Source organism: Lissotriton vulgaris, chromosome 3_1 (assembly GCF_964263255.1).
Source record: "Lissotriton vulgaris chromosome 3_1, aLisVul1.2, whole genome shotgun sequence".
Lineage (NCBI taxonomy): Eukaryota > Metazoa > Chordata > Amphibia > Caudata > Salamandridae > Lissotriton > Lissotriton vulgaris.
The window spans coordinates 335391922-335404505 of NC_141689.1; the positions used below are offsets into that span (position 1 = coordinate 335391922).

General features: G+C 43.1%; 1 pseudogene; it reads left to right on the top strand.

The window, feature by feature from the left end:
- Positions 1-11267, top strand: part of LOC147726417 (forkhead box protein F2-like) — a 98553-nt pseudogene extending 87286 nt beyond the window's left edge.
- The last annotated feature ends 1317 nt before the right edge of the window (positions 11268-12584 follow it).

Genomic DNA, 12584 nt, shown 5'->3' on the forward strand with positions numbered 1-12584 from the left:
CCCGGGGACATCCACACGGACACTTGCACCTCATACATCGCATAGGCTCCTGTCACAAAATTACTGCCATTTCATTCTAACCAAGTCGAAAAGGACATTTCTGAGAGGGAAGTGCTAGATGTGATAGGTCGCTTGAAGCTAGAGAAAGCGCCAGGGCAGGATGGGTTTATAGCAGCCTTTTATAAGCAATACACATCCCTTTTGGCTCCCATTTTAACTCGCCTCTATAACTCCTTTAGCAAATCGGGGGAACTTGCAGAATCGATACGTTTGGCGGTCATCACAGTGTTACCAAAGCTGGAGAAGGATCCCTATTGTTGTGCCTCCTACCGCCCCAACTCTCTTTTGAATGTTGATGCTAAGATATTCACTGGGATTTTGGCCGGATGCCTGGGTCGGCATATGCCGGGCTTGATAGAGCCTGATCAATCCGGCTTTATACTGGGTCGTACCTGTAGTGCCAATAATAAGCATCTTTTTCATCTATTGGATAAAACTCAGCGATCTCGGGTTCCAACGTTGTTCCTGTCCATGGATGCCAAAAAGGCCTTTGACCGTGTACATTTGCCATGCCTCCATAGGGTGCTGAAAGCGGTGGGCTTCAGACCCAGGTTCCAGCGTTGGGTTGGGGCAGGCTATACGGACCCCAAAGCATGGGTGCGGGTCAATAATACGCAATCCCCGATCTTCCCGGTTGCTAGAGGGACTCGCCAGGGCTACCCCCTTTCGCCCCTTCTATTTGCACTTTACATGGAGCCCCTGCCAGAATGCATCTGCCGTCATCCACAGGTAGGGCGTATGGATGGGGGGGCCAATCTCATAAAATAGCTCTGTACACAGACGATGTTCTGCTGACTGTCACTAAACCATGTGGCTCCCTCCCCCTCCTCCTGGAGGAACTGGTGTGGTTTGGAAAGGCTTCCGGTTTCAAGGTAAATACGACCAAGATGCAAGCCCTGAACATTACTATACCATGAGCGGAGCAGGCTCACTTGGAAGCCTCATTCCCCTTCCAATAGTCACAGGATATCTAGTACCTGGGGATCCAAATACTGCCCACAATAGACGGATCGATAACCCATAACTATGAGGCTCTGTTGCACACCGTTCGATCCCTTATTCAAACATGGCGGGAGGTCCTCTATCTTGGGTGGGTCACATCGTGGCAGTGAAAATTACCCTGTTGCTGAAAATCCTTTACTCGATGAGAGTTATGCAGTTACCGCCTCCTCCTACTATCTTGCGGAAATTGCAGGATGCACTGGAGAACATCATATGGGCGGGTAAGTGGGCTTGTATGGGGAAAGAGCATAAGTACCTGCCACTGGCCATAGGGAAACTGGGAATACCTTACCTGAAGAAGTATTATCAAGCCGCTCAGCTCCGCTATATAGTCGAATGGCAGCGCCTAATATCTGAGAAACACTGGTGTTTTCTGGACCAGGCGGTGGCCGGCATCCATGTCTGGAAGATCCCGTGGCTACAGCATAGATACCACCCGCCTGGGATATACATCTCACCGGTGGTTAGGGCAACTGTCGGGGTCTGGGACAGGGCGTGTCCCTCCTACCACCTTTCCACACGTATCTCACCACTTACGCCAACCATCGGCAATCTGGACTTCCCTCCGGCGATTTCGGAGAAAGAGTTTGCGCCCTGGCAAGAGGCACAATGTAAGCGACTGGGAGACCTGTTTGATAAGCAAAGTCTGTTGGATTTTGAGGCATTTCAATGGGATTTCGGCGTCCCGAACTCAGAGCTTTGGCATTACTGTGCATGCTAGCAGGATGTTCACCCTGTTTGAATGCTGGCTTTTCACTAGAGCAGATGAGTCCCGTCTTTTATCGAATATTTACTCCTTCTTAAATTCTTACCTACACCGCTGTGCACTTCAGCCCGGAAGCGCTTGGAGCTAGAATGCGAGCGCAGCTTCACGGATAAGGAGTGCCTGGACGTCCTGCACCGAGCACCCACATCCGCCACAAGTGATGCGGGCAAAGAAACACTATTAAAATTAGCACATTACTAGTACTATACCCCAGCACTTTTGTCCAGTGGCAGAAGGGGAGGTCGGATGAATGCTGGCGACATTGTGCACACTCAGGCGCGCTCACTCATTTGCTGTGGCATTGCCCTAATCTTCATAGATGTTGGTCGGACGTCCTAGCTGACATTGACACAATGTTTGATACCGAAATGCCCCGCTTCCCTGCCTACATCCTATTAGGATTGCCCAACGCTTTAACCTACCCATTGCACTCCGAACGGGGTAAGTAAGGCATTGTGCGCTGTGAAACAAGTCTTGTCGTCCAAATGGGGTACAGAGGCGATTCCGACCCACGCAGACTGTCTCCATAAACTGTGGGCCCTATTGGGAATGGAGAAGTTGACTGCCATGGTGAACCACACTTTGCCCACATTTGAGAAACGATGGGGCCCCTTTATCTGAATATTTCAGAGTTCCAACAATTAACATGTCCCATATACCTACGCATACTACAGATTACGTCCCCTACACCCCCAGTTGACCCAAGGGTAATGAAAGAGTGAGTCTACATTTGCGCAACCTGAACACATGTTGTTATTTGTTGTTGAATGTTGATGTGAATTTGACCTATCTCTCCATTCCTATGTCTCCCCTCCTCCCCACTCCTGCAGCTCTTTCTGATCGCATAAATACTGCACCGGCCTCTGGATGTAGGTGCAGGTTGATGTAACCTGAACTAATAATTTGCTGCTTATTCCTCGCCGGCCCAAGGATGTAGGCGACAGCTGTTGTTCACTCATACCTTTTTTGGAAATAAAATAAAAAGTTACAATCCTAAAACCTTCAAATCTTTACTCGTGTAACAACTCGAAAAATAATCGTTATTCATAGTGTTTCATAATATGTCCAGAGCCATTGACTTATATTTGTGAGTTCCAGTAACAACTCAATTAGGAAGGGTCAATAAATTAGAAGGTAGAGCTAAAAACTTGCGCAAATCACATTGCTGACAGCAATAGACAGTGCAGTAGGGATCTCAGGACCCAACACTACTCTGTCTGATTCTCCATACCCCCATTAAAAAACACATGACAAGTAAAACACAGTTGAGGGTGTTGTGTCAGATCTGAAAACTCTGAAGACATACCTATAATTCCTGGTCCCCGTACTCCGACTAAGTGAAAGTATCCACTTCTTTCTATTATTTGATTATCGCTAACAGAAAAATAATATGTAATTAATGCATTCTTTCACCTGAGTAAAAAACAATATCCTTTGTACAAGGCTATTTTATCCAAAAATCCATCAATCCATACATTACATTCAAGTCTAATTCCTCACTTTTCAAACTCACTCATCAATGATGGGGAAGATTCAACCACATATAGTCAGTAGATAAGAATACGAAAAAGCTAATAAAAATCTACAAATGTATTTATTATTTATACAGAACACAAATAAAATAGGACAAAAAATTGGTTGACGTGATCTCTCACAATATTCATCAGCAGCAGTCCTTTATACAATACAGTAACATGAGATAATAAAAATCCAGACAATAAAAGAGAAAGAGAACTAAATCAGACAAGTACAATATGCCATTTGAGATTAACATATCTGTGATATAACAATGCCTAGAGCGTGGAACCTGGTACTTTGTGGTTTATACTCGTTAGCCACTGCTCATGTTCACGGATTGTGTAGTTAACAGGGCGTCGACGCGTTTCTATGGATTAATTATACCTCCATATTTCTCAAGACCAAACACTTGACTCTCTTATATTTAAAAACTTGCAAATGACCAATTAAAAACCTATTGTTGGTGAGGAAAGCCACCATCGATATGCATGCCCGATACTTTTATTGAAACTAAGGTAGTAACCTCCTTATGTCAAACCGGATAACCCTGAGATTTATCTTTACTTTCCTTGATCTTTTCCCTTCAGGTTGGCTCGTTATAAATAATTTGGCCAAAGTGTATCATCTCAATCCAGAATATGTTGTGTCTGGATTGTGACAGAGTAACCCGTCCTTCGAGATCCCATAGCATTTCACACTTACTACCTGCAAACTAACCCATAGGATCATAGGATCATATTATTGGGAGGGGGCTTCAGAAGGGCCACAGACAACTTAGAATGTGACTGTCAATACAAGTGACATCATAGACAACTCAGCTTCACTCTCGTATTCTATGATGTCATTTTCAACCCCTTGTCGGTGGCAACCGCCATCTAAAACTCTCGATGCAGCAGAGAGTGAACCTTTGTTGGCCACAAATCTGTTGCCTGTCTCTGCCATGCCGAGCGAGCGAGATAAAAAGCTGCTTTATAGGGAGACCGCGCAGGGCTTTCAACGGATGTGAGAACGGGCTCAGCCAGTCGAGGAAACCATCACGGGAGCGAGCCGAGGCCCGCATTTGAAGTTTGATCCAGGCGGATAATGGTTACCAGGGCGCGGGCATTGTGTTTGCCCTCTGGGTGACCCCGCAGGATTCATATCCCATGTCCCTCCATCAATGCGGCCGGACCCGTGAGGATTGTGGCTCCCGCTTACACCCTCGGCGGCCCAGCACACGAACATAATAGACCTCAGATTCTTTTACAGTCAACTAGGAAACGGCAGGGGCCATTTCTATGCTGCGCAGCGCAAAGGGCGTCGCAGAGGCTCGCGTGGACCGACACAACGTTGTCAGGGGTCCGTGGAGAGGCAGGGAAGCAGCCGCAGCCGGAATCTTTCATTTAAAGGGCAATACACGCCCGCCCCTTACCGTACTGCTCGCTAAAATAAAGGGCGCCTTTAAAACAAATAGGAAGTGACTGTGAACGATCCTTAAAGCATGCATAAGTGTGCAACACACCCATGCTGTGGTAACCTGATATGAAGGAACTTACAGCTGATGAATGATACGAAACAGGCCTCGATTGCAATGTTGGGCAATTCGGTTGCAACTGGTCTAACGTGTGGTCCAATGTGCACTGCTGTAGCGCTGGTCCGCACAGATACATAATTTGGAGACTCGCTGGGAGCTATGCATAAAGAAAAGCATAAGCAATGCAGCTGTTGGCATGGCACTGCCTGGCCCCCAACCTTCGACTGTTCTTTACTGCTGCAACTCTTCCGAAGAGTGGCTCCGTGTCCAGGTGACCGGCCCCAGGCTGGTAATCAAGTGGCAGTGCTTAGTTTGAGCCGGTGCTTGCAGGTGGCAGCCACCTGCACCATTTTTGGGGACTGGGCTTACTTTTAATCATTAACTTTGACCCACAACAAGAGAGAGAAAAACATCAAACAGGGAAAGGAGGAAGAGAAATACAGATAAACAGTGACAAGGGCTAAAATAAGGAATGACAGGAACCTCCATGAATGAGATACAGGATGAGTGAGAGTGTACTGAGGGAAGAAAGAAGCACGAGGTGGAATCAAGTCTGGAGAGCCTTGGCGTGTGACAACCTTGACATTCGGCAGTGGCGCCAGCAGGCGTCTGAGAAAAACGTGGGCCCCAGCAGTTTATTCTTTTACAACTTTAACACTGTCCGGCTGCATAATTATTAGTACGAGAGTGGGTAGTCCTCGGAATAAAAATCCCTATAAACAAAAATATTCATCCATTGAATGTGGCTGGGGTTATAAGGCGGGGTAATCAGAAGCTAAACCTTAGGAGAGGTCAACGTCCTGTTGATGGTTGAGAGCAGCAACGAGAAGCCAGAGTGAGTGGTCACCTTTGGAGCCCTGGGTCGGACATGATCTCAGTGCCACCACTGCCCTCTGCTCTCATCTGGCATGGGGACATTTGAACATAAATTGTGACTGAGAAAGGTAGAAGAGAAAATAGAAGGGGACTGCCTAGACCGCCCCTATGATGTGACAACGACAGAATACATCTTATCCTTCCCCCTTCCCAAATATTATCCAAACATCATGTAAAGGTAAGAGAGGAAGATAGGAAATGGAGGTGAAGGAGTTAAAAAGAAGTGGTGAAAGAGAAGTCAGGGGTGACTAAAAATGAAGGAGTAGAACGAAGAGGGAAAGAATGGAGTAAAAAAACAATAAAAGAAATTCAAGTTGAATGACGCTGTGTTGCAGAAAAGTTGTGTTCAACCCTTTCCTTGAATCTTTTCTTGTGCTTCTGGTCTTAAAAATTAAGTCTTCTCTACATTTTAACCTGATGATGTTTCTTGAGTTGGTCTAATAAAGAGTATTAATTGGTAGCAGCGTTTTCATTTGTAATGTATCATCAAATACTGGTTTAGTTCTCGGTGAGGTTTACTACCCTCACATTTCTTTGGATCTTTTACACAGATGTAAAAAGCTGTTTATCAGCTGCTCATTAGTAGTTTTGTGAGATAAAGGGAGGGCAAGGAAACATTGAAAGTGTTAAAGCATGGGAACACCTGGTGGCTAGTTTGTTGGCCCCAGAAGCAGAGACAGATTTGTCAAATGGCTCCTTTAGTCCTTGCGGGTGAAAGAAGGAAAATCTAGTTTAATTCAGATATATGGATATGGTGATAATGGGTACTATGGTGATATACTTGTCAATGTTGGCACTTTATTTATGACTCCTGTACTTGATATGGGGTAACTGTGCCCGGGGGATTGACATTATAGTATTATTATAGTAATGTTAGTGGACCTAAGATATGTATGACATTTATAGTAGTTGAAATATGTTTGAATGATTGTGGATGCATGTCATATGAGATATATTGATTATCACTTTTAATCTATTAATTATAGTTATCTGGGTATTTCTCCTTTTTAATCTATCTTTTAATCTATTATAACTATCTGTGTATATCTTCGTTTTGTTTGTTTGTTTGTAAAAACGTTATTTCGTCCATTCAGGCCATAAAAGTGCATAATATACAATTTTCACATATATACACAATTTATACAATGATTAGATCTACATAGTGTATACACGGTTACAAAAACATACTACCAAGTTCAGTTTTCTAAAAAGAGAGCAGGACAATCATTGAAATACACTTTAAGAATAGACAAGGGGTGCCTCCAATTGATCCTCCCCTATACATGCTTTAAAAGTCCTCTCCTAATGTGCCACATGGCATTTAAAAACCGAGATACCGTAAATACAATTGGAGGAACAGTATCATATTTTAAAACTCTAAAAGCCTCAGCACAACAGGTAAACCCTACATTTTTACATAATTGGGTAACTCAGCGTTTGCGGGGTAGCACATATGCCGGGCAGAAAAACAGCACATGCAGAACAGCTTCAGCCGTTAGTTTACAACCGGGGCACACACTCGAGTTCTTCGGAGCCCATGAACTAGTGTACTCTGCCAAAGGTAAATTCCCCCATCTAAATTGAGCGTACAGTTTCCTTGCCATAGGTGGCTGGATCGCATCCAGAAAGGGTTCCTTCATGTACATCTCCTTTACTTGTAAAAACTTCCTTTTCAACCTGCCCTCGTTAGCGCTCTCCTGTAGCGACAGCAGGTTGGATTCCCTAAAATGTTTTACAAGATCCACCCTGGATGTCGTGGGACAGGATAGCTCAGGAGACAACCAAAGTTCCGGTCTCCCAAGCCAATTCGAGAGGCTTCTGATATGGGCCAATCATGGTGTTTTACTAGGATTGAGTCTGGGGAGGAGCTCCTTCAACTCTTCTTTAAACACATTCAGCTAGGGAGTTATCCATAACCTCCGCCAAAATGACAGGGGCCTGAGGGCGATCTCTTGATCAATTGGCCTCATACCCAATTCCATGCGGAGGGGAACCAATGGGGTACTGTGTGGTAGACCTATAAGCTGTCTCATGAAGTTATTTTCTAGCTTCACAAGGTCTATAGTAGAACTGTGTCCCCAAAGCTCTGCTCCATATAGTGTGGCCCCTCTTGCTTGAGCCTTGTATATCTCCACCACAGGGGCTGCTGGCTTTTAAGCAGATGTTCTGAGCATTTTCATTATCCCCACTGCTGTCTGGGTGAGCCTAAGCCATGCTTTGGTCATCTATGGGCCCCACTCGAATTGCTCGGACAATGTTATGCACAGAAAATCAAACGTCCTTACTTTGTCGAGGAGGATACCATTAAGAGAGGGGTTTGGACACGTGCTCTTTGGAGGGTTGAATACCATGAATTTGGTCTTGGATACATTTATCTCCAGACCTCTCATATTGCAGAACTGTGCAAACCCATCCAGGATGAGTTGAATGCCTAGGGGTGACTTGGACAATAACAAAGTATCGTCCGCGAACATCAACTCAGGTATTTTCCCAGTGGCCAGTTTTGGTGCATCAGTATCTTTTATATTGTTTAAAAAAGCAATAAGCCCGTTAATGTAAAGACAAAATAATGTAGGGGCTAAAACGCAGCCCTGCCTAACCCCCTTTCTGACAGGGAAGCGTGAGGAAAGTTCCCCATATTTACTGCATCTAACTTGTGCATAATTATCTGTGTGTTATCTCACCAACACATTAAGAAGGTATTGTGGGAACCCAAGCTCGTCAAGCACCTCCCACAACTTCTTTCTAGGCACAAGATCAGAGGCGGACTTCAGATCAGCAAATATGAGATAGAGGCTGCCACCCTCCATCTTCACTGTTTTCCAGAAAAGTAGATGTAGTCTGAATATCTGGTCCACGGTGGACATATTTGATCTGAAGCCAGCCTGATAGGGGCTCAAAATTCCCTGCTCCTCCATCCACCCCTGTATACAGATCAAAAGGACCCTGTCCATCAGCTTTTGGGTGCTGTCAATTAGACTGATGGGTCTATAATTGGTGGGTAGAAGAGGGCAACCCTTTTTTAAAATGGGTACTATCTCCGCACCCTTCCAAGTATCTGGGGGAGTGATGCACTTCAAAATTGCATTAAATAAGGCACACAGGTATGGGACCCAAACAATCGGCTCTTCCCGGAAGAGGTCCCCCGGGAGTTTGTCAAGACCCGGGGCTATATTGGGGGGAAAGCTAGTTAAAGCATTTCGAACCTCCATCAGCGACATGTCCCTACCTCCCTCCTGACAACGCTCTAAGATGTTACTCGAGATTTCTGGGCTTGGGGGACTTTCTGCCTCCCAATCATACAGGGACCCAAAGCGTGATTCCCAAGCTTTGGGCGCTATGTTAGGCTCTATAGCTGCATGTCCCCCCTCCTCACCAGAGCTAACTAGCTAGCCTCCAGAACAGTTTAAAATTGTTTGCCTTCAGGGCAAACCCCAGGGCATCCCACCTTTCTATTTCCCAATCTTTCTTTTCCTGATGCAAGGTTTTCCTATGCTTTATTCTAGCTAGCTTTATATTTGGCCTATCTTTGGTTTTCAACACATTTACACGATCTGGTTTTGCTTTACAGCATTTTCTGTTATACCAGGAGCTTTTAGGTCGATCTATTTCCCTCTTAGATGTTTCCAGGTAGAATACATCTGTCATCTTTACTACTAGCTTCTTCGTGGATTATTTTAGCTTTGTCTCTGTCCTCTACGGATGTCTCCACCTGTCCCAATTCTCTCATTCTGTCTATTGCAGGTATTGCAAGCTGGTACACTTTTGTCAGTTTGGGGGGAGATTGCTGGACATGATTCCATCTAACTTTCCTTCGGTTATTAGTGGTTACTAGACCACCGATGCTAGTCGCCGGGTTTGAGCAGATGGCAGATGAACCCCGATTCCCCAGCTTCAATGTTACAATCAGAGCGTTATGGTCACTGTCCTGCTATCTTTGGATCTTTTGGACGGATGTAAAAAGCTGTTTATCAGATGCTCATTAGTAGTTTTGTGAGATAAAGGGAGGGCAAGGAAACATTGAAAGTGTTAAAGCATGGGAACACCTGGTGGATAGTTTGTTGGCCCCAGAAGCAGAGACAGATTTGTCAAATGGCTCCTTTAGTCCTTGCGGGTGAAAGAAGGAAAATCTAGTTTAATTCAGATATATGGATATGGTGATAATGGGTACTATGGTGATATACATGTCAATGTTGGCACTTTATTTATGACTGCTTTACTTGATATGGGCTAACTGTGCCCGGGGGATTTACATTATTTTTTTATTTATAAAGTTTTATATCGCGCGAACAAGATCCCGAAGGATATCAGAGCGCTTTACAGTAGGCAGAAGGAAAGAACAAGGGGGTAGTATAAACATCAACATCAATTGGGAAACAGCAGCAAGAAAAGAAAAAAGGAAGATAGTACAGAGGAGATTATCCATGGTAGCTGGAGGCACCAAGGTGAAAAGCACAAAGCCAGACGAGTTGGATGTACCTCCTCCCCTTAAGATAGTATTATTATAGTAATTTTAGTGGACCTAAGATATGTATGACATGTATAGTAGTTGTAATATGCTTGAATGATTGTGGATGCATGTCATATGAGATATATTGATTATCACTTTTAATCTATTAATTATAGTTATCTGGGTATTTTTCCTTTTTAATCTATCTTTTAATCTATTATAACTATCTGTATATATCTGCTTTTTGAAACACATTACTATATATGTAGTGCACATAATTTTGCTCTGTATTATATGCCTGTCACTATTGCACTAAGGTTTATTTAACTAATAAAAATTATTTAAAACTGATCACCAGTTGATAACCCCCGCGAACAGCTAAATAAGATAGGCTAGTGTTTTTACAATTTGGAAGTGCATGTTTTGGGTATCCCTTCCAATTTTCAAATAGATAACTATGTATTAATGATTGCGAACAGAATGATAATCGCAACCATTGACCAGTTACAGACTCCAAATTTGGAGTGGTAACTGATTCTGAAATAGCAAAGGAACCCCTTTGGATTGCTTGCCCTTCAGGAATCATGGTGGTAGCTTGCGAGGGAGTAAGAGTTTTACAGGGTACCACCGCCTGCATGCTCTCATTTTTTCTTCTTTTAAAGCAGCCTTGTTTCCTTAAAGAAACTCAGTCTGCTGTATAAAATCCATTTTCAAATGCTTTCATAGGGATGATGGTCTGATGTGCCTTGTATGCCACCATAAGTGTGAAGGTAACCAATTGGAGACTATCACAATTTGTGATCTTCCTTATGAATTTTTTATTAGACATGTAATTCTGCTAACCTTCTCTGATACCTTACTTTGCTTATTGGCCTATTAGTACATAGGCTGGTTTGCCTAATAAATTGCTCACCAATTTAGTGCAGTGAGTACAATAGTAGATCTGCCCCTTAGTGAGTTATTGATTTTGTTGCTTGTTTTTTTCTATTGCAGGAAATACAATGGGTAATATCTCTGAGGGCAGTCTGTTTCAGAGTATGAAGAAAAATGTGAAGAAGTTCTGTGGAGCCAAGCTACTGTAGGAAATCTCCACAGTATGGTGCATAAAACATGGAACATTAGTCTTAGTGGGATGAATTATGCAGATGACGTCTAGCTGATCATCACACTGGATCAAGCGGCTGAAAACCCACTTGAACTATTTCACCAGTGTGTGGCTGCGGTATCAGAAAGGCTACATTCATACTCTCAGATTTAACTTAGACAAAACTGAAGTACTGCTGGTGAGAGATCCCTGTATCTCTGATCTTATGCAATCTGACTTTTGGTCAAGTTCCTGAATCTCTTCTCCATCACATGCAAAAATAGTAAAATGCCTCAGGCTTCACCTGGACCCAGAGATCTCTTTAGAGCATCAGATAACTGACATTGCATCCACGTGCTTCTTCCTTTTAAAACAACTGAAGAAGATCCCGTAGGGTAGTGATCCAGCAACAGACCGGAGTAGCCTAGACTATTGTAACTCCCTTTTCTTAGGCCGTGATGCCGGGCCTTTGAAGCAACTACAAAGAATACAGAATGCGTCTTAGTGCTTGGTTGGTGATGTTCTTCTTCTTCGACCCACACACTCAAAGCTCTTCATTGGCTGCCAGTGGGCAAAAGGGTGATGGTTAAATCACTCTGGCTAGTCTTTAAGGCTATTCATCTTAGTGGCCCTGATTGTTTGGTGGATGAGTTCCAACATTACATTGTGGCTCGCAATGTATGTTTTGTAAATATCAAGGACCCCCTGATGAGGATACGACTCCTGGGTCAGGGACAACAATTTCTTGTAGGGATAAATACCCAGGCAGACTGAAAGAATACAAAAGCTGGCTGACTGTACAGATAGTGTTAAAAATAGTAACAAAATTAATATACAAAAATGATTTAAGCAATGGACTGAAATGATATCAAAATATACACTTTAATATAAATATAGGGTAGACATATACACAAATGATAAACAAATTACACAATAGACATTTCATGAAGTTCATTTGTTTGTTATTAAAACATCTTCATAAAGTAGTTCTTTTTAAAATTATTTTGTCGAAACGCGTTGACACATGATATACAGCCATGTTTTGAAAGAAAATAATTTTAAAAAGAACTACTTTATGAAGATGTTTTAATAACAAACAAATGAACTTCATGAAATGTCTATTGTGTAATTTGTTTATCATTTGTGTATATGTCTACCCTATATTTATATTAAAGTGTATATTTTGATATCATTTCAGTCCATTGCTTAAATCATTTTTGTATATTAATTTTGTTACTATTTTTAACACTATCTGTACAGTCAGCCAGCTTTTGTATTCTTTCAGTCTGCCTGGGTATTTATCCCTACAAAAAAA